Here is a 19,838-nt window from a genome sequence, read left to right as displayed (position 1 = left end):
TTTATTTTTAAATAATATATGTGCAGCATATACTTCATTAGGAAGGACATTAAGAGAGGTTTTTGATGAGAATAAAGTGAATTCAGACATTTATTCCAAATAAGACCAGATGTTTTCCCAGGAGTCTTGCATTCCTAACCACAGGCCAGATTTGAGTGTTAGGTCTCAAAAACTAAACACACTGGGCTTAATGCAAATTAAATTAGAACGAGAAAAGTAATTATCCAGGACTTACAATGGCCAAGTAAAGAAACGAGATGACCGTCCTTCGTACACAGAGGTGCTGTTGATATGCTATTCACAAGGTACACTCCTTGGACATATTTTTCTTGGGCTGTAGTTGTGAGGAGTCGTGCTGAGCTAGCCATGTCCTCTCAGGCTTCCTGTCCCCTTAGTCCTAAAGGTATACTTGAGAAAACAGCTGGATGGGCTTAAGGACTAACTTCCTTCACAAAAACTGCCTGACAGGAGATGTGGCTTACTTAGTACATCCACAAAAATCAGCAGTGGCCTCTGTGCTGAAAATAGTCCTGCTAGGTGGGAGGCCAGTGGAGGCCAGGCTGACAAAATGTAGGGCAATCTCGGTCCAACAAACCATGCTGAAAAGATTTTCTGCTCTCCTTTCTCTTTTGACTTCTTTTTGTTTGTTTGTTTCCATAGGAATTTGGCAGGGAAGGGAGACGGAGGGGAGGGCAGCGATGATTTATTGCCTTTGCTTAACGTTGATTCATTTATTTATCCGAGCAAGTACTGATCTCACATCCTGAAGATTTACTGCACAGTTGAACAGGGTGGAGGATAATCCAGGGCACGCTGGTGGGAACCCATCGTAATGCTGAAATCTAAGTCTAGGTCTAATTCCCATGTAAATCAAGCTTGCTCTTGACATTGTTTTTGTGCTGTGGGAGACCCGATTTTCTTTGGGTTATATCTGAACTGACTGTATCGTAATAACAGGCCAGTCTATGACAGGATTAAACTTCATCTCCAGGAAGGCATTCAGTCTTAGAGGTACAGAATTTTAGACCTGGAAAAGTTATCTGATTTAAGTTCCTGACTTTATACATAGGAAACTAAGCAACTTGCCCAAGGTCACACAGCCCATTTACATCTCTCCCCAGATAACACAACAGAATTTAGTCTCTTGGAAGATGAACTTTTCACTAGACCACGAAAAGGGCCGGCTCTGAAAGCTAAGATTTCTTTGTCTTCAGACCTGGTTTGGACAGTTTTTCTTGAACAACCAGGACACTACAACAAGCTTCCTTGAATCTTTCAGTAGCCACGCATGATAGGAGGTACAGATCTCAAACGGTAGCGCTCCGGGACACATCTTCTGATAACACGATTTTCCAGAAAATATTCTGCTTAGCTGCAAACATGGCATACGAGTCATCTAAGTTTGTTGTGGGAGGGGTACAGTCCTGAAAAGTGAACTTGTAGGTGCATAGTTAAGGAGCCACCAGAAAAAGCGATGGCACACCTTTCTATCTCTCTTCTGAACTCTTCTTTTCTTCCTCCGTGATGGTAATGCATTTGGGCCAGGGAGAAATGGATGGGTAACTCTGCTCCACTTGTTTTATATTAAACTAGTATTTACGGACAGCTTTCCATGTATCTGACACTCATTTTTACCACACAAGCTTACTAAGAATCAAGGCTGAAATGAGGGGAGTTTAGTTTCCAGAGTAACAGAATTTTTGTGCAGGGAGATACAATAAGATCATACCTATGTCTCTGTTGGGAAGCCAAGTGACACAAACATGAGGTCACTTATCCAGGGTATAGAACTGGGATTAGATTTTCTACAGTTTAGCCTGTTCTCCTTCTACCATACCAGTGTCTTCCTTATCTGATGTCTTCCTGAGTGAAACAGTGATTTCATAAGTGAGGACTTCTAAAGTTGAGGGGAAGGTCTATGGACTTGGGCTTTTTGGATACAACTAGTAAGTTTGCATTTACATATGACTGATAGACATGCTTTCAAAACTGAAAACCTATCTTGTTACTCCTATCAAAGGGGAAACTATGGTAATAAGTTATAACAATTTAGTATTAAGATAAGTAAGACAATGATAGCATCTTGTAAATACACTTCCAAAGAGAGTAGAGAAATAGAGAACCTGCAGTGTGAGCCGAGAATTAAATTTAGATTCTGGCCCTTTAGGATTTTCCTATTAGACTTGGCCACTGAATTATGCAGAATTATACCCCTTCAACACGGGATCGTGGGGTGAGACCCAGCGGCCACCTTGTCCTAACCCTTATTTCACGGATAAGGAAGATGATGCTCAGAGATTGTGACTCGCCCAGGTCACACAGCCTTTTAGTGGTTTAGAGGCAAAGCTCATTGCTTCAAACTTAGGGTTGTCCACCCAGCGCTCTGCCCACATACAGTACTCCTTCTCTGCTCAACTATTCCAATATTCTCAAAAGTATGACCCACCTAAACATCTGGACATGGACATTTTCCTACCAGACTCAAAGAGCTGGGGAACAGCTACGTTGTTAGAAGGTAAGTTTGAAAGCTGAAATCTGTGGATTCGAGTGTTCCAGACTGAAGTTCCAGGCTGACTGTCCCTGGATTCAGTCAAACTCCCTTTCCTGAGAAACCCCCACTTCTAAGTAATAGTGAATGTGTTTAATTGCTGTATAGAATTTAGTCAGGTTCCTCCAAGGAGAATCTGAATCCCAGCAGGTAGCTGGACCAAACTACAATCTTTGCCTAATTTAAGCTTTCACTTAAAGTTTTTCTATAAAATATGAATCTGTGAATGGGAGTTGATGGCAAGAGGCTGGGGACTTTGAGGATATTGAATGAGCTGTCACATTACCATAACCTGATTTAGAGCCCCAGAAGGCAATTGTGACTGGAATTTTCTGGGCTGAAATGATGATGGGAGAGTTATACGTAGAGGTTATGACAGACTCAGCCTCCAGAGTGACTGTAAGGGCAACGGATTGTGACTGGAGGTGAAATTCATGGGTATGTAAAGGAATGCTTTCAGGGAAGGACATTACTGAGGCAAAGAGGGAGAGTTAAATTTGGAATTTTAAGGGCATAGAAAATTTCAGGATCAGAATAACTTATAGTCGGTGCATTGAATCATAAATCAGGAATTAAAAAAATACAGTCACACATCAGTCATCACGGTAAAGTAGCTGAGGCGTTGACTTAAATGATACCGTCTTAGAACATTTTAGGAGTAAAAGCTTCAATTTCCATGGGCAGTCTTTGGCCAAGACTTCACATTTTCAAACTAAGGGAGCAGTCTGGCTACTAGTTGGTAGATGCCTTATAATTGAACTCTCTGAAGCAGCAGCTCGGAAACTTCCCTGGTTAACAGGGAAATGTTTGCAGTGAACTTTGTACTCTCTCTAGCTTTAATGCCACACTATGGTTCTGAGGAGGCACAAAGATGACCTCCCACCTCCCCGGAGGGTCACTAATTCTGCTTGGAAAGCACGGCCTTGGCCCGGTGCTAAGGTCACTGATCTTCTTGACGGAGCAAATGGGGTCCAGATGGAGTGGGCCTGGGGTTTGAACCCACACACTTCTACTCCATAGCTCCGAAGTACATGGAGTACTATTGCTGGGTTTCTGGAATCCTTTCATCTACACCCAGTTCCTGTATTCTGATGGGGCACCTTTGTTCCTTCCTTCAGGCAGGGGGATCATGGTTCAAATGATCATTTGTCTTGTTCTTCCACATGTAAATCATGCCTTGGAAATGCTGATATCATTGCAGGCATTTCCTTATTCATAAGCACGGTTTCTGAGTTGCTGCTTCAGATAGCTCAATTAACAAAAGATCTGCCATTACTTAGTTGTCAGCCTTCTCCTGTCAGACTGGGAATTCAAAGGCTAGACCCAAGGCTGATCATGGAAACAGAAGATTTAAGCTTTTGTCCCCTCAGAGTTCTAAAACTGTACTGTTTCATCAACATCTCAGTGACCTGACTAAATGTGATGTTTTAAAATTCATCATGAATGATATAATGTTCCTTCTCTGTGTTTTTCTGATCCTGAAATGATCTATGTTCTTAAAATGCCAAGTTTAACTCATTTTTGGTCCCAGAATTATTCCATTCTTCTCAACTCTATGGTCAAAAAAACTCTTGGAAAAATAAGGATTAAAAACCAAAAAAAAAGGGAGATACAAATTCAGTAAGATAGTAAACAGATTCATGTCCAGACTCTTCATTCTAAACCAAATTATACTGCCCATACTTGCTTTTGACTGACCTTTCATTATCAGTCAGAATCAAAGCCAGCTCATGGTCTCCTGTGGTGTCTGGCCTGAAAAAATAAGTGCATACAACTCCATTATTGAGCAGGCCATTTTGATAAGGCTTTATTCATTCACATTTATTAATTCATTGAATATGTTTACTGAATTCCCAGTATGGCTGGTGCAGGAGAGTCACTGCTCGAAAGGTTTGTAGTACAGCAGGACCACAAATCAATACCAGCCACGATGCAATGTAATGATTGAGATTACAAATAAGGAATTCTTTCTACAGTTTTCATCAATTTACTTATGTAACTGGGAAAAAAAATCAAAAGTATATGAATTACTCAGCTTAAGAACAATTGTATCTCAATAGCTCAGTTACAGGTTAGCTATTCGGAACCCAAAACACATTTTCTTAGATCACAGAAATTGCCGCTGAACATTTTTCTCTTCATTGGTCTCTACATTTAAGTCCTGGTGGCCATGAAGAGGGGGATGGTAAGAAAACAGAAAGAAGCGTAAGAAAGAGAATTCAGGGGCATGAAACGGTGGCAGTAACCTTGGCAAGTTCCCGTATCTCTCTGAGCCTCAGTTTCCTTTTCGCGCAAGAGATAATATTCCCTAAATCTCGCGAGTACACAGCATCTCGCGGTGTCCAGTCCTCTTTCTCGAGCAGGAACTTTCTGCAGCTGCTCCATTTTCTAGTGCCCTAATTTACAGACCTCTCAACATCTTCATCTCCAACAGCCAAAGGGAGCCCATTCCCTCAGATTATCTTTCACCCAAATTACTCTCCTTTCCTTCCCAGCTATTCAAAACTCTGATTAACTCAGGCTTGTTGCTCTCAGCTGGCTGTTAGGAGGAAAACAATCTGAACCAACTCACACAAATGCAGGAAGGGCTTGACAGTCTCTGAACTCTCCTAGAGTTAGTGACATTAAAAAAAAAAAAACCCTGCTTATTATCCCAAAAGCATGTCTCAGTGAGGCAATTTCAGCCAGCCGGGCACAGTGGGGGAAAGATATTTTTGGGCTGGCGAAGGTCAGCTCGTTCTGTGCACCTGTCCCTGGTCAGCTCCATGCTGCATTTCCTTTTTCAGTCTCATTCCTTTCTTTACTTCTTTACCTCCAATTTCTCTAAAGCTTTCTGCCTGCCTGGAATGGCTTTTTTGGCAGTAGCACCAGGGGTTCCAAAGGTGAGGAGACAAGGGATGAAGGGGCGTTTGCACACGCTGTTGATATTTCTGAGTCTTTTATAGGTAGGGGGTGTCTCTCCTAGCGCGTCAGTTACCCTTTATGAATCTGTGATAATAGCTCTGGGATTGTTGAGATATGAGTTTGGAGAGCGATGTTCATTGGCCATGAAAGTACAAATTCATGGAACCTCTAAAGATTCTTAAATTTTGTAAGAATGATTGACTTACCAATATTTTTACCAAACTGCAAAACCTTCATGTGTGAACTGGCCTAGATCTTAGAGATTTCTTTTGTCCTAGTTCCTCATTTTAAAGACAAAGAGGGGACTTCCCTGGCGGTTCAGTGGTTAAGACTTCGCCTTCCAATGCAAGGGGGTGTGGGTTCGATCCCTGGTCAGGGAGCTAAGATCCCACATGCCTCGTGGTCAAAAAGCCAAAACATAAAACAGAAGCAACATTGTGACAAATTCAAAGACTTTAAAAATGGTCCACAACAAAAAAAACTCTTTAAGGACAAGGGAACCAAATCCCAGAGAGGTAAACATGAATGCCCCCTGTAACTGCTCCTGTTTTATGTCCTTTTGCTCTTCGCAGAGCTGCCTGGAATAACAGTGGTGGGGTCTGTCCATAGTACTCACTTGAAAACAGGTCCCACCCAGATGTTAAGCTTCAGAAAGAAGGCGATGAGTAAGGGAAAGCAGAGGACCAGATCTATGGCATGTTGTCTGCGGCACGAGGCAAGACAGCGGGAAGGGAAACTTCCATTATTTCATGCTCAGACTGTTAACTAAAGGACCTCTCGATAACATCGCTCACCTCCCTGCTTCTGGTTGGCAGTAGTGGTTGGAAATGGTACCATAGCGATGGTTTGGGGAGCTCGCCCCATTTTGTACAGGATTGATGCATTACACCACGACCCCTGATGTTCCCTGCTCATTAAGGACAAAAATTGTAATTTGAAAAAAGAGGCTAAAACTCCTTGACTCTTTAATTCACAGAGTGGGTAGGAGTATCAAACAAGGTCCTCTATGTAAACGTATTTCATAAACCGAAAGTGTAATAAACGCAAGATGCAATAAAATTTAAAAAAAGAAAGAAAATATATATGTTATCAATAAAACATAAGTCAAAGATGGAAAAAAATAAACGCAAGACATTCCTCCTCTGCTGACCATCTTACCCATGGTTTTTTACTCCATCAGAATTGATTAAGTTTTCCTTCAGGCTGGCACAGTTCTCACGATGTCAATCCACTGGTAGAGGTTCAGTTTTTTATGGCTGGGACTTAAATGCACTGCCAGGGGGAGTGTGGAGGGTCAGAATCAAAGCTCAATTGGTGTCTAGTTATCACTGCTCCTTCACATTGCTCAGAAAAGTGCAGGTCAGTGGGCAAATGCTCTAGTGCCTGCTGGGGATATCTGACCCCGAACACAGTGAAAAAAATTAAATTAAGATTTTTATTGTGCCCCCAGCAAAAACAGTTACTGAGCCAGTCAAATGGTAGTGTGACTGAAGCCTACGGTCCTAATCGTGATGCGAGACAACTTCTTAGAGCATGTGCCTTCCTCATAATAAAATGTTTTAATTATATTACATAATTCTTGCTCTTCCATGGAAAATGCTGTCATTTCTCCTGGTGAAGCCTTGAGTTTCCACTTCTCTCTAGCTTGGCATTCGAATGTAATCAAACACTAATCACTGCAAAGCAATTCAAGAACAAAGTCATTTTCATGGCTTTGTCCTTCAGGATATCTGTACTTGACCCATGGTATCCAAATTTCATATATAAACAATGATAATTTCTCCATTATTTGAAATGTATATTAGATGTATGACTCAGCCAAGAGGATAGAACCCTGAGAATCCCACGTGGGATGGCCATCACCCCCACTGGGAAGGGCTCAGGCCACATCCCTCTTATTTCCTTGGCCTACACTCCACGAAGGGCTGAGAAGAGCATCTTCCACAGGCCCCAAAGGGGAGAAGGAGGGCTGGGGCGCCACTGGTACCCTCCCAGGAGCTCCATGTGTTACATATTTGCTATCTTCTTAATAATGCTTTGATGTAGTTTTGGTCTCTGTGTGTGTTTGTAAACCACTTCAAATCTTTTTCATGAGAAGCACCGATGGAAAATGACCTTCTAAGACTTTTACATGGAAAATTGGATTTGTTCACCATTTTGCTCTTTTTACTTCCTAGTATTATGCTATTTGAGGATAATTCTTTGACACTTTGAGAATTTACATCCATTGTGCTTTGCTAGTTTCAAGGGATTTATGCCTGGAGAGTGTGATCAGCTTCTAGAACGATTCCACCAAAACCTCATCCTCATATTACTTAGTTATTAGTACTGTTTACATTCTTGATGGAAATAAATATTTTCTGGATGTATAAACTTCGTGGGGGAAGATTAATCTCCATAGAGCAATGGTGATAATGCACCCTTCCTTAAAACTTTTATGCCAGACATGTGTGTATTTGTCAAAATCCAGCCTATCTGAATTGTGGCTAGGCACTGTGAAAAACAAACAGGCGTAAAGCCCTCAAAGAGAGCTGGTTGTAGAACATACACTTGAATAGTGCCAACAATAACTAGGAAATCCTCCCAAGTTGATGTTTTCCAAAATGCAAGCAATGTGGATCCGTTTGAAAAGGGATTCAGAACATCAAATACTTAATCTTCTTTTTTAAAGAATTGGTCTGTAAACATGATGATTCTCGGCCTTCTTATTATTTTTTCTTCCATGTGGTCAGAAACAGAAGAGAGGTCTTGTTTCTCAGGATATTCTGAAATTTCAGTTTCAGATCCTTCTGAGAAACAGAAAGGGTGGAAGCAGATGAAAACAAAGGGCCTTATTGTTGTGAATCTTTTAAAAAGAGTTTTCTTTTAACTATAAGAACGATTCGATCTTGCATTCGATCTGAATTTGGGGCCTCAGGGGCCAATAGTCATTGCAAAGCATTGGGTCGTGGAAAGGTGGTGCCCGTTCCTCCACCTCTGACCTTGAGGCTGCGCCTCTTTCCACGGAGGGGACCCCGCAAACAGAGGAAGGGGCCCGGAGGTCCGTCGGAAGCCGGTGAGTTACGTGTAAACCCCGCAAACCTCAACGCCCACAATGCAGTCTGTCTACAAATCTGTTGATTCCGCTTGCAAAGCCTCTCTTGGGTCGCTGTGTCCTCCCCGCTCAGGGTCATCCGCCAAGTCCAAGCTCCCCGCTGTGCTGTTCAAACTGCCCGCCCACGAGGAAGGCAGCTCCGTGCATCGGAACCAGGCGGCCTCCATCCTGAGGTCTGAGAGATTGTGGAGAGATGCTCAACTAGAGATGATGCTTCTCCCACTGCCACCGCTTCTCTCCAGGGACACCTAAGCGCTCCCGTCGCCTGCGGGACAGGGTCTCACGTCCTCAGTCCCCGTGGCCGCGCTTGTTCTGCCTTCCCCACTCCCGCATCCCGGCCGTGCACCTCCCGTCTCCTCTCCCCGAAACGGGACCTTCCGCTCTGGGCCCTTGAGATCTGTGGTCCAGGGTAAAGAAAAGAGGAGGTTGAAAGTGAAAACTTAAAGAACTATTTGGATAAAGACTCCATGAGCTAGTGGGCCACACACCATTAAAAACTGGAACGTGAAATCTCCCTCGATTTCCACAGAATTTACCTGTTCATCTAATGTGGGCGTGCTGGAGAAGTTATTTAGGATGTGTTTATAATTTTGCAAGTTTCTGTTTGGAAGCAGGGCAGCTCTGTGGAAAAAAAAAACCTTAGTGACTGAAAGGAAGACTTTTGACTGGGTTCCTGTGTCTAATGTGTTGCTCTAAATTCCTGACCTGGTTTCATAAATCTTCCTCGTTATAGGCACAACTGTCCACGTTTCATTTTAGGTGGAGAGCTCAATATCCTGCTCACTGTTTTTAATGCGTGCTAGGTCAGACTAGTCGATACAAGCCCGGAATTGTGAATTGATTAGTCACTGACCAATTAAAACTGGTTTCTTGAAAAAGTGACCACAGTCAAGGGCACGTCCAGCATTTTTATTTGTGGATTGTGTCTTTGGGATGATTAAGTGGTTGGAAGCAGGAACCCTGGGACTCACCTTGAAAATGCATTTGCATGGCAAGCGCACTGTGTCTTGTGTAGATTTGATGTTTGTCTGCAGTGAGTGACTTTACAGGGAGCAGAAGGACGTTACAGGGAGACTCAAGCCCCGAGCCCAGCCCCAGCCATTTCTACATTTAGCAAAATAGGTTAGACATTTCCCCTTCAGTGCATCACTGCCCCAATATCATAACCACTTGTTTTACCTCCTAATTGTTTTATCTTTTGAGGTATGCTTATCTCAGATGGCTGTGTGTGCTATCGGCAACTCCTGGGAGGAACTGCAGCTCACACCTGCCTCTTTCTGAGCTTCTGCTACCTTGTTTTATATCTAGCTGAATTGCAATAAGTATTTTATGGCTGAATTAATGGTTACTTTGTAAAAATGTCTGCTCAGCATAGGAGCTGGCTTGTCTCCACGTGCTGGGTCCCGGGGTGTCAGAGTCAAAGAGAGTCTCAAAAGGGGAATTTAAATAAAGTTTGTTTCTCGGAGATCTTGTTTTTGGTATTTAATTTTAGTTTTTAGGCCTTATTACAGAAGTCCTGAGGATTAGTTTCAAATTATCCTGACAGTTGAGAGCTTAGATGATTCATCAAGCGTACAGATTCAGAGCTGGAGGGCCTGGGAGGGTGAGTCTCGTCCCAAGGCTCAGAGCTTGCCGGTGTCCGAAGATTAAGAACCTGGATGCATCACTTCCTTTCTGGGAATTTTGCCTTATGTGGGAAATGAACATTAACACAGCTGAGTCTCTCTTCTCTAGTTTTAGCCCTGGCTCCATGGCGGCTTTTTACTGGAGATAGCTAACAATAAAATTTCAGCTTTGATTGTATTTAAAAGGATACTAATTAAAACCCAGGACATATGACAAAGTCTCTGGGCGGTAAGGACCTTTATATCAGTGTGTGAATTCAGACATGAGGGTCCGGTTCATTCTAATCCTCCATGTGAAAGAGTCACTGGGTCCACCCTGCCTCCTACCTGTGGAGAATAGAAAGGATACCTCTGAAGGAAATACCTCAGCTTTAGAAATTAATTAATTTTATTATCCGTAACAGGAAGATAAATATTTAAGATACATATTTAGTATATTTGGCAATTTAACTCTGTAATTTCTCTCTCTTGTTTATTTCTAAACCCAAAGGCCTAACTAAACAGTTCTTACCTGGGGCTTCTGACCACAGCCCTGACATTCTCCATAAGAACTGGCACTAGTTTCTCAATGGGAGTTGGCAGACAAGGATGCCTGTCCCCCTAACATGTGTCTCTCTTTGTTTCTTAAATTATTTTTGATAATTTTAGTGTGGCTACTAATATTGGCAAATACAAAGCACATTTAAAACTGAGAATTTCTCCTTCTTTAATTTCTTGATCAGGTTTTATTATCAAAAAATGTGGAAATGAACTGAAATAATAGATCAATATATTGATTCCATAACATGTGACAAACGTCACCTTGAAAATAAAATTTTGAACAAAATAGTGCCATTTGCAGCAACATGGATGGGTTTTGCTAATTGAAAGGCTCTGATTCTTAGTCAATGTTAACACCTGTCGAATACCAACCAAACATCTTAGTGTTAACCCAGGTGGTGGCATATTGGTTGATTGCAGAAATAGTTCATGAAGCATGAACAAGAAGGCAAAAATTAATTATTGCTTACTGGGTTTGAATGAATAATTACTCTAGTTTCCATGAGCTTCAAGTGAGAATAGATTTCAAAGTGAAACTGTCCAGAAAAGAGTCTCAGTAGTTTGGGGGCAGTGATTTTGTAAGAGAACATAGAAGGATGTTTATTTTAACATCTATCATTCTACCCGTGCTTAAAATTGTGAATACTACTGCTTAAGGCACCAACCTTCATCTTCTCTGAGGGATAATATTCAGGAAAATAGTAAAAGAGTGGCACATGGGACTTAGAACATTTTCTAAGCCATCCCTCTGAGGTCTTTGTGAACACTTCATCCACAGATTTATGTGTTTATTGTATCTATTCTATTTATTTATAGCTCTCCTTATTTCACAAAGGATTTGCTCAAGAATTATTTCAGCATATAATAAAAATTAAAGAGGGACTTCCCGGGCGGTCCAGTGGTTAAGGTTCCATGCTTTCACTGAAGTGGGTGCAGGTTCCATCCCTGATACGGGAACTAAGACCCCACATGCCGCATGGCGCGTCCGAAAAAAAAAAAAAGATATGAGGGTGTGAAAAAATACTTTAAGAAAATAAAAATGAATAAACACGACATATATGTTTTTTAAAACTTGGAAGATATTTATATTTATTTTTACTTTCCCACATCACCAGTCATGGATATGAGTGGCTAAATCTTCTATGTCTATCAGGAAAACATAGCACTATTGAGTGACTATTACATCCTATGGAGAACTCTCAATCTTTGGTCTGACATATGTGTTTCAAACTTAAATTTTTTAAAGGAAGAAACATCTATACCTGCTATTATGGGATTAGGGGATTGCTTCTAACAATTAGAACACCAGAGAAGTGATGCTGGGTGACCTATGAGCTCCTGCACTCATGGAAAGACAAACCTTGGAAGCCCTGAGCCGACACCTAAGAAGTCTTGCTTCTTTGAACATGCCATGCTGGAGAGAGATCCCATGGAGCGACACAGAGGAACAGGAGGGGATGCCAAGGAATCCAGCTGTTTGGGTCTTCCCAGCCCTGGCACCAGACAGATGAGGAGACCCCTGGCCATATCCTAGCCTGAGCAACCACCTGACTGCATCACCAGGAAGGTGCCAGAAATAGGATGGGCCAGCCAAGCCACTCTGGACATCTGACCTCCAGAAACTGAGATGGTAAATGATGATTGTTGTTTTAAACCACCAAGTTTTGGATGATTTGGGCAGTTTGGACACCTGGAACTGCACCACACTGAGTTGGGTAATTGTAGGGGGTTTTAAAGGCCAAAGTAATGAATGCTCCGAACTTGCAAAGGTTGAATCATCAGGAAAATGTCTTTTAAACGCCATAGATCTTTCATTGCGCCTTTGCTGGGGCTAGAGAACAATTTGGAATTATCTAGGAGAGCCTCTTCAAAGCCTCTGATGACAGCTATTGGCTGGGTCGGGGTCAATCCTGGTCTGGTTTAATTTTGGAAAATTGTAGCAACTCGCCTTCTGGCTTAGGGCCTGGTCAACACTGAGCTCTTGATCAGTGACTCTGTGCGTGTGTATGTGTCTGTGTGTCTGTGTGTGTCTGTATGTTTTGTGTATTTTCCTGTTTTATCTTAAGGCATAAATAATGGTACTTTGGTTGCTTTATGTACAAAGTGCCAAGTTCCTAGGAAGAAAGTATTGTTTATCAGCTTTAAAACAGATGTGGGAGAATTCTGAGAAAAAGAATGAATAAAACCAAAAGAAACAAAAACCTGCCATGTTTTCCCTTTATCATAAGAATTGTAAAAATAAAATTTAGTGGTCTAAAGGCCTAACTGAAATGTTAGAATAAACTGGTGGGAATTGTCACAATTACTCATATAACTATAGCGTAAACTAAGATGATAACGATTTTAAAAATCTAATCACAATTGTCACCAAATCTTATTCCTTCCAGGGCAGGCTAGTGTGCGTTATGGTGCTCAATTCATTCTAAATTAAAAACAAAATCCTATCCCCCAAAGATAAAATTATTTATAGTACGAGTAAAGAGTGTTCTATTTCCTGAGTTGTGTGGGATTTCTCTTACACAGTTTTGAGGCCTTCTGGGAAAAGATGCACAGAGCACGATGGCAGAAATCTTTCCTGGTCCAAACCTCCCCTTCTCATCAGGGAGTACATGTGTTCAGGCAACCATCCCGTTGCTGCCTTAATTGGTTCACGTGAGCAATAAAATGGACTGTGTTGGTGACCGTTAAAAGATGTATATGTTGAATGTACTGATCAAGAAACGACTATTTTCCCAAACAGTAAAACAAAGAAAATTATTATTAAAATGTTATTTTAGGTATAAGGGTTAATATATTTACTATAAACCGTGTATTTCATAGACACGTAGCAGGTTCTGTATCCGCTAAATATTTGCCGTGGTTGATGCGCTGTCTTCGCATTGGGATTGGCTGTCCTGCCCAAGCATCGCTCAGCAGAGTCACCTCCAGAAAACGTGTGCACTTTCCAGTGCTGGCTGCCAGGTTGTAAGGAATGTCATCCCCAGGCAACTCTCTCTACATCCCCCTCATTCTGGACAGAGCAAGGTCTACATTTCCAATTTTCATAATTATAAAGAAGTGTTTCATGTTGGCCTATAAAATCCAATAATTAAAAAAATCAAATACTGGTAAATTTTGACGTAGAATGACAGGTGATCAATAATTAGGTTGAAAGAATATTGTCCTCATTAAACAAATGTTTTCAGAGATTTGCTAAACATTTACTATGAAGACTTTTCACTGCAAGGAACAAAAGAGGGTCATCGGTTTTTTCACAAAGACCGTGGTTTTAGGAACAAGGCTGGATGGATTTAAAGATGCTCTCAGTACAGACCCTCACAATGTTTTGAGGGGGTAAGACCTGGAATCCAGCATGTGAATGGTATGTTCTATAAAAGACGCTCAGAGAACATGCTTTGGGCACTTCTATTAATGACAGCTCATCTTTATTGATCTCTATGCAAAGCGTTCACCTGAGAACTTTACACTATTTCTTTTGACCCTTATGAAAGCCCTGAGGTCATTGTTATTATCTCCATTTTATAGATGATGAAAACTGAGGTATGGAGAAGTTAAGCGATTTGCTAACTGTCACAGAGTCACCCGGGAGAGCCAGGATTTCCATCCAGGCAATTGGGCTCCAGACGATGCCACCCCTGTATCTTCCATCTATGGAGTAGGGTAGTGACTTCTAGTGGCAACGGTGGTCAGGGAAGGAAGAGGTGGTGATTGTAACGAAAACAAAACGCAGACAGGAAAGCTTTCCTCCAGGTAATTTTCAGTCCTTCTTTCATACGCAGGAGGGGAAATTCATCCTGCTTCTTACTTGGAAATACGGTCCCTGAGTGCGAAGACATTCTTTATAAACCCAATTTACAACAGCCTCAAGCTGTTCTGAACTTGAGAACACTGCGTGGCTGACTCGGACTGACAGTGATGAACATATTTTGGCTGACACTTCACCAAAATTTGGGTTATTTATCTCATTAATATTTTTCTTTAGGCAAAATCTATTTGTAATGCCCTTTCCATTTATAAAATGGAAATGTTTCCCGAGTCACATGACCCTCTGTGACAGGCAACAGAGAAGCAGAAGACAGGTGGTATAGATGCCCTCTTAGCACCATTTAAAAAATGCAATCTCTTTGTAAAAAGATGTAAGTCTGATTGGGGGCCTGTGTACCATTTTGGTTTTCTGAGCAGAAGTTGCCTGCATTTCTAAAGCAGGATTCCTGCCAAGCACAGCCCTATTCCAAACACAGCTCCCGAGAGCAGGGATGTGACCAAGCTGTCACACCCGTGTCCCTTTCCACCGATCAGGCTTCTCAAGGTATGAGATGAGAGCTACAATCCACCCCTGAAACAGAGATTTGGGCTCCTGGTGCTGTTGCTGTTTCATCCTTTTTTTTTTTTTTATAACTCCCCTCATAGGCTGCCTTATTGAGAATCTTATAAATAAGTCATATCTTGTGATATATCCTTTCCATCAAGAAGATTGAAATATACTGAAAATCCAAAGATGAACTCTGAATATATTTTTCTAAAAGTCTGAATATGGTTTAAAAAAGTATTATCAGGGCAGACTTGTTACTCAGCCCCAGGTGTGGGCTTGTGCATCCTAGTTTGAGCATGTCCATGCGTGCAGAAGAAGTTGGAGGAGATTAGATTTAAGAAAGAAAAACAAAACCGTTCTTGAAAAGGAACATTCCTAAAGAGGAAATTCACAGTGAGTCCTTACGAAAAGTTTAGTTGTCAAGATGTCTCAAGCAACAAATGTCAAGTTTATCACCATTACCTGGATAAGTTAGCCAGAAGGATTTTGTAGATCTGAAAGCATTACCTCACCTTCACCTTGTTTACAGGTAAACACCGATAAACAAAGATCTAGGGAACTGCTTTTCGTAAGTCCTCAGCACTATTAGATGTCTTCTCCCTGACGGCACTCCAGAAAACTGCAGAATAGTAATTATCATCCTCGGAGACGTGAAATGTCATATTAAGGGAGGATCCACAGAGTACTTAAATGATGCAGGTCATGTCTTCAGGGCACTTTAACCAAGCCCAAGAGGAGGCAGGTAATCATCCTCCATTTGGTGTTTGGTCAGGGACCCTCCCGGGAACTGCTGTGTCCCTTCCGTGTGTCTGGTGCTCGTTTCTCTATTGTTCACAGTCACACACACACACACGCACGCGCGCGCACCCCCAGCCCTGGCTGCTCTGGCTTTGGTGGTGCGTCAGTATCTCCGTATATGGTGAACCAGGTGGGGAAGTGTTAAGTTTGAAGGGTGAAGTGCTGAGGTTCCGTGGGAGGGACAAGCAGAGGTTCTGTTCCAGGGCTTGTGAAGGGGGGACCTTGGCAAGGGGGCTCCCAGGGATGCATGTCTGGAGCTGAGGCCTTGTGGGAGGTGGGCAGGGGAGAGGATCTTCAAAGGTCAGAGGACTTAGTGCCTTAACCACCAGATTAAAATATGGTTTTGCAAACTGGTGCAGTGTGTGGCACCATGGAGAGCCGACGTTGGGCGTGTTAGCTTCACTTCTGGTAAACCTCTGAGGACGTGAGGCCCACAGGCAGTAGAAATAAATTCCAAATAATAAGCAGAGATAAGCAACAAGGACCTACTGTATAGCACAGGGAACTCAGTATTATGCAATAACCTATATGGGAAAAGAATCTGAAAAAGAATGAATATATGTATATGTGTAACCGAATTACTATGCTGTACACTTGAAACACATTGTAAATCAACTCCACTCCAATAAAAATTTTAAAAAATACTCAGAGTAACTATCAGAAAAAAAAAGTCCTCATTTCAAAATGGGGATATTTTTTTCAAAAAATAATCTCTCTCCCATTCTTACAAGGCCTCAAATTTATAATTTGCAAATTCCTTTTTTTAAAAAGCACTAGCTTTTCTTCGCAGTCCTTAGTAGATGCCAGGCCTGTGCTAAGCACTTTACATAGTGCCAAGAAACCCATCGCACTAGTGTCCCAGTAAACAGCCGTAGTCACATGGAGGAGATGTTCCTGGTCACATAGAGGAGTTGTTCTTTGAAAAGTTATATTCTATCAGATTTTATATTCTCTTTTGTATCTAAGTGCACCAAAGGAAGGCGAAAATTCTAACTGGAAATGTTTTCAGTAAAATTCATTCTCAATGATAAAATTAGGTAGCCTTCTTCTTTTCGTAGACGATTTTTCTTCAAGATCACACAGGGGTTTTCAAATACATTGTCTTGAATGTCAAGTTTAATTCTTCGGTGCTGGATTAAAGACAAGACTATAGCAAATTAGAAAAGTGTTCAGATAATAACCACCCACTAGAAGACAAAAGGATTGGCTTTGAATTGGAAAGATTTAAGGGACTATACTCATTTAATCCTAAAAGAATGGTTATTTAATGATAATCTTCATGCATGGTTGCTACACAGGAAATGGCCAGTAACAGTTTTCTATCTTTATTTGAAAAAATAATAGGAAGATATGAAATTAAGCAACAGTATAACGATTGAATTCAGACTTTAAAAAGGACCTTGACCGAGGGATTATTACATATGTGGAAGAGACTCAGAGTGTCTTCACTAGAGGTTAATCAAGGGTAAGATAGGCCACTGTCTAGTTGCCTATTTTAGATGTGGTCTTATCTGACAGCAACAAGATTAATTTAGTAAATTCAAAGGCTTTAGTAAATTACTCAGGCTTCTGATACTTTAGTTTATTCTATTTTATGTTATTTTGGCATTTCAATTTGTGAAACATACTAGTAAAAGGCATTGGAGCATAGGAAATAAATTGTCAGTTAGAACCATTTAAAAAAATTCATTTTTGTATATGGCTGGTCTGAAACAGCCTCTTCCATTTATAGTAGGCAGGGTAATCTCTGAGATAAATGGCATGTTCAGATTTTCATTTGCAATGATTTTTTAAAAATGATCTCCTAAAAGAAATTGGGAGAAGATCAGTTAATCAGTCAGTGTGATTGACTCCTTAAAATAAATAATATTTCAAAATATTAGAATTTTGGATTAGTAATCTTTATTACTACAATGGAGTGCTTGGAATAAAATTTAAAGATAACGTGTAACTAGATGATACATTCTTTTTTTTAAATAACTTTTTTTTAGAAGAGTTTTAGATTTGCAGAAAAACTGTGAGAATAGTCCAAGAGTTCCCAGATACCCCAGTCTCCTCTATTAAAAATGTCTTACATTAGTTGGCTCATTTATTACAATTAATGAATCAATACTTATATATTATTGTTATCTAAAGACCATCTCTTATTTGGATTTTCTCAGTTTTCACCTAGAATCTCATCCAGGACGTCATGTCGTCATGTCTACTTAGGCTCATCTGGGCTATGACGGTTTCTCAGACTTCCCTTGTTTAGATGACCATGAGAGTGTTGAGGAACACTGGTCAGATATTTTGTAGAATGCCCCTTAAATGGGGTTTGTCTGTTAGTTTTTCTCATGATCAGCCCAAGGTTATGGATTGTGGGCAGGAAGGTCACAGGAGTAAAATGCCATTTTTACGACCTCCTATCCCGGGCACATACCGTCAATACGACTAATCACTGTTATGTTGACCTTGAAAGCCTGGCTGAGGTCGTGTTTGTCAGGTTCGTCCACTGCATAGTTACTCTTTTTTTTTCCTCTTTGGAGGGAAGTCATGATGTGCAGCCCACACTTCAGGAGTGGGATGTTACATTCCGCTCCTCAGGAGCAGAACATCTACATAAATTATTTGGTATTCTTCTGCATGGGAGGTATATTTCTTCTACCTCCTTTATTTGTTCAATCATATGTTTACATCAAAATAGACTCATAGACGTTTATTTTAGCTTTTATAATCCAGTAGTACGTTACTTATTTTTTGTGCAAATTGTTCCAGCTTTGGTAACTGGGAGCTCTGTAGGTTGGCTTCTGTACTCCTTTGACCTACTCCCATCACTGATTTTACTTTGGACTCTCCTTACTTTACTCCACTCGTGTGTTTCCTGCCTCAGTCCTAGAACCAGTGATTTCTCCAAGTATTGCTGGTTTCTTTTATTGGAAAATCGTATTAGAAACCAAGATTGGGTACTGGGTGTGCTTGCTGCCACTGTGTGTTCTTCCTTCTAGGTCCACTGAGGCAACAGAGGAAGGACATATATATATGTATACTAATGGCTTACGCACACATATTTATAACTATATATGTAGCCATGTGTATCTATATATATTAAGCTAGATATGACTTCATACTTATGTCTTTGACTCTAGTCTTTTACCACATAGATCATTACAACCTCTCCTAGCTTACCTGTAAACTTTAAATCTTATGGAGAGCAACCTGGCTTCCACCATCACCATTCGTATTCAGTTGTTCACTTCTAGTAAACATATACAGCAGTATCAGAAGTGTTAACCTAGACCCCTGTGGGAAACCACTCATCAGCTAGACTACAGTGCTTACCTGCAGTTCCATTTGCCTTCAGTCTCACTGAGTCCACACATTTGCAAAGTTACTGAGGTCAGCCTCTTTATCCCCCAGCCCCCTCGGTGAAGTTGCTTTATACATTTGTAGAGTTAGATTCTTTTCTTTCCCATTTTGCTTTCTATCCTGGTACCTGCCAAATTCCTGAACAATTTTTTTAAATTAGATGCATTAAGGTCACACTTAGTGCTGTAACCATCAGTGGGTTTTGACAAATGCGTCATGCATCCACAACTACATGGTCATACAGAATAGTTTCACTGGTCTAAAATGTCCCATGGGGTCCACGCTTGCCAGGCTTCGCTCGTTCTCCAAGCTCATGACAGCTGCTGATCTTTTAACTATTATTGTAGTTTTGCTTTCTCTGTAATGCAATTGAATTGAAATAAGATGATATTACCTCTTTCAGGCTGGCTTCTTTTGTTTATCATATGAATTTAAGATTCCTCCATGTGTTTTCATGACTTGAGACCGCATTTATCATTACAGCTGAGTAAAATTCCCTTGTATGGAGATACGTAATTAGTTTATCCATTTGTGTATTGAAGAACATCCTGGTTACTTCCAGTTTTGTTGATTATGAGTAAAACTGCTGTAAACAATCATGTGCAGGTTTTTGTGCAGACATAAAATTTCACATCGGTGGGGTAAATATCTAAAAGTATGACTGTTGGA

At 41.0% G+C, this 19,838-nt stretch overlaps 1 pseudogene; it reads left to right on the top strand.

Annotated features, from left to right (window-relative positions):
* The first annotated feature begins 8,546 nt into the window (after positions 1-8,546).
* Positions 8,547-19,838, top strand: part of LOC111177956 (DNA topoisomerase I, mitochondrial-like) — a 36,243-nt pseudogene continuing 24,951 nt past the window's right edge.

The sequence above is a fragment of the Delphinapterus leucas genome, chromosome 2 (genome assembly GCF_059928025.1).
Source record: "Delphinapterus leucas isolate spDelLeu-1000000601 "Yukka" chromosome 2, BTC_Dleu_Yukka2, whole genome shotgun sequence".
Classification (NCBI taxonomy): Eukaryota; Metazoa; Chordata; class Mammalia; order Artiodactyla; family Monodontidae; genus Delphinapterus; species Delphinapterus leucas.
Note: the sequence above shows the minus strand (reverse complement) of the source record. Positions and strands in the feature narration are given on the sequence as shown.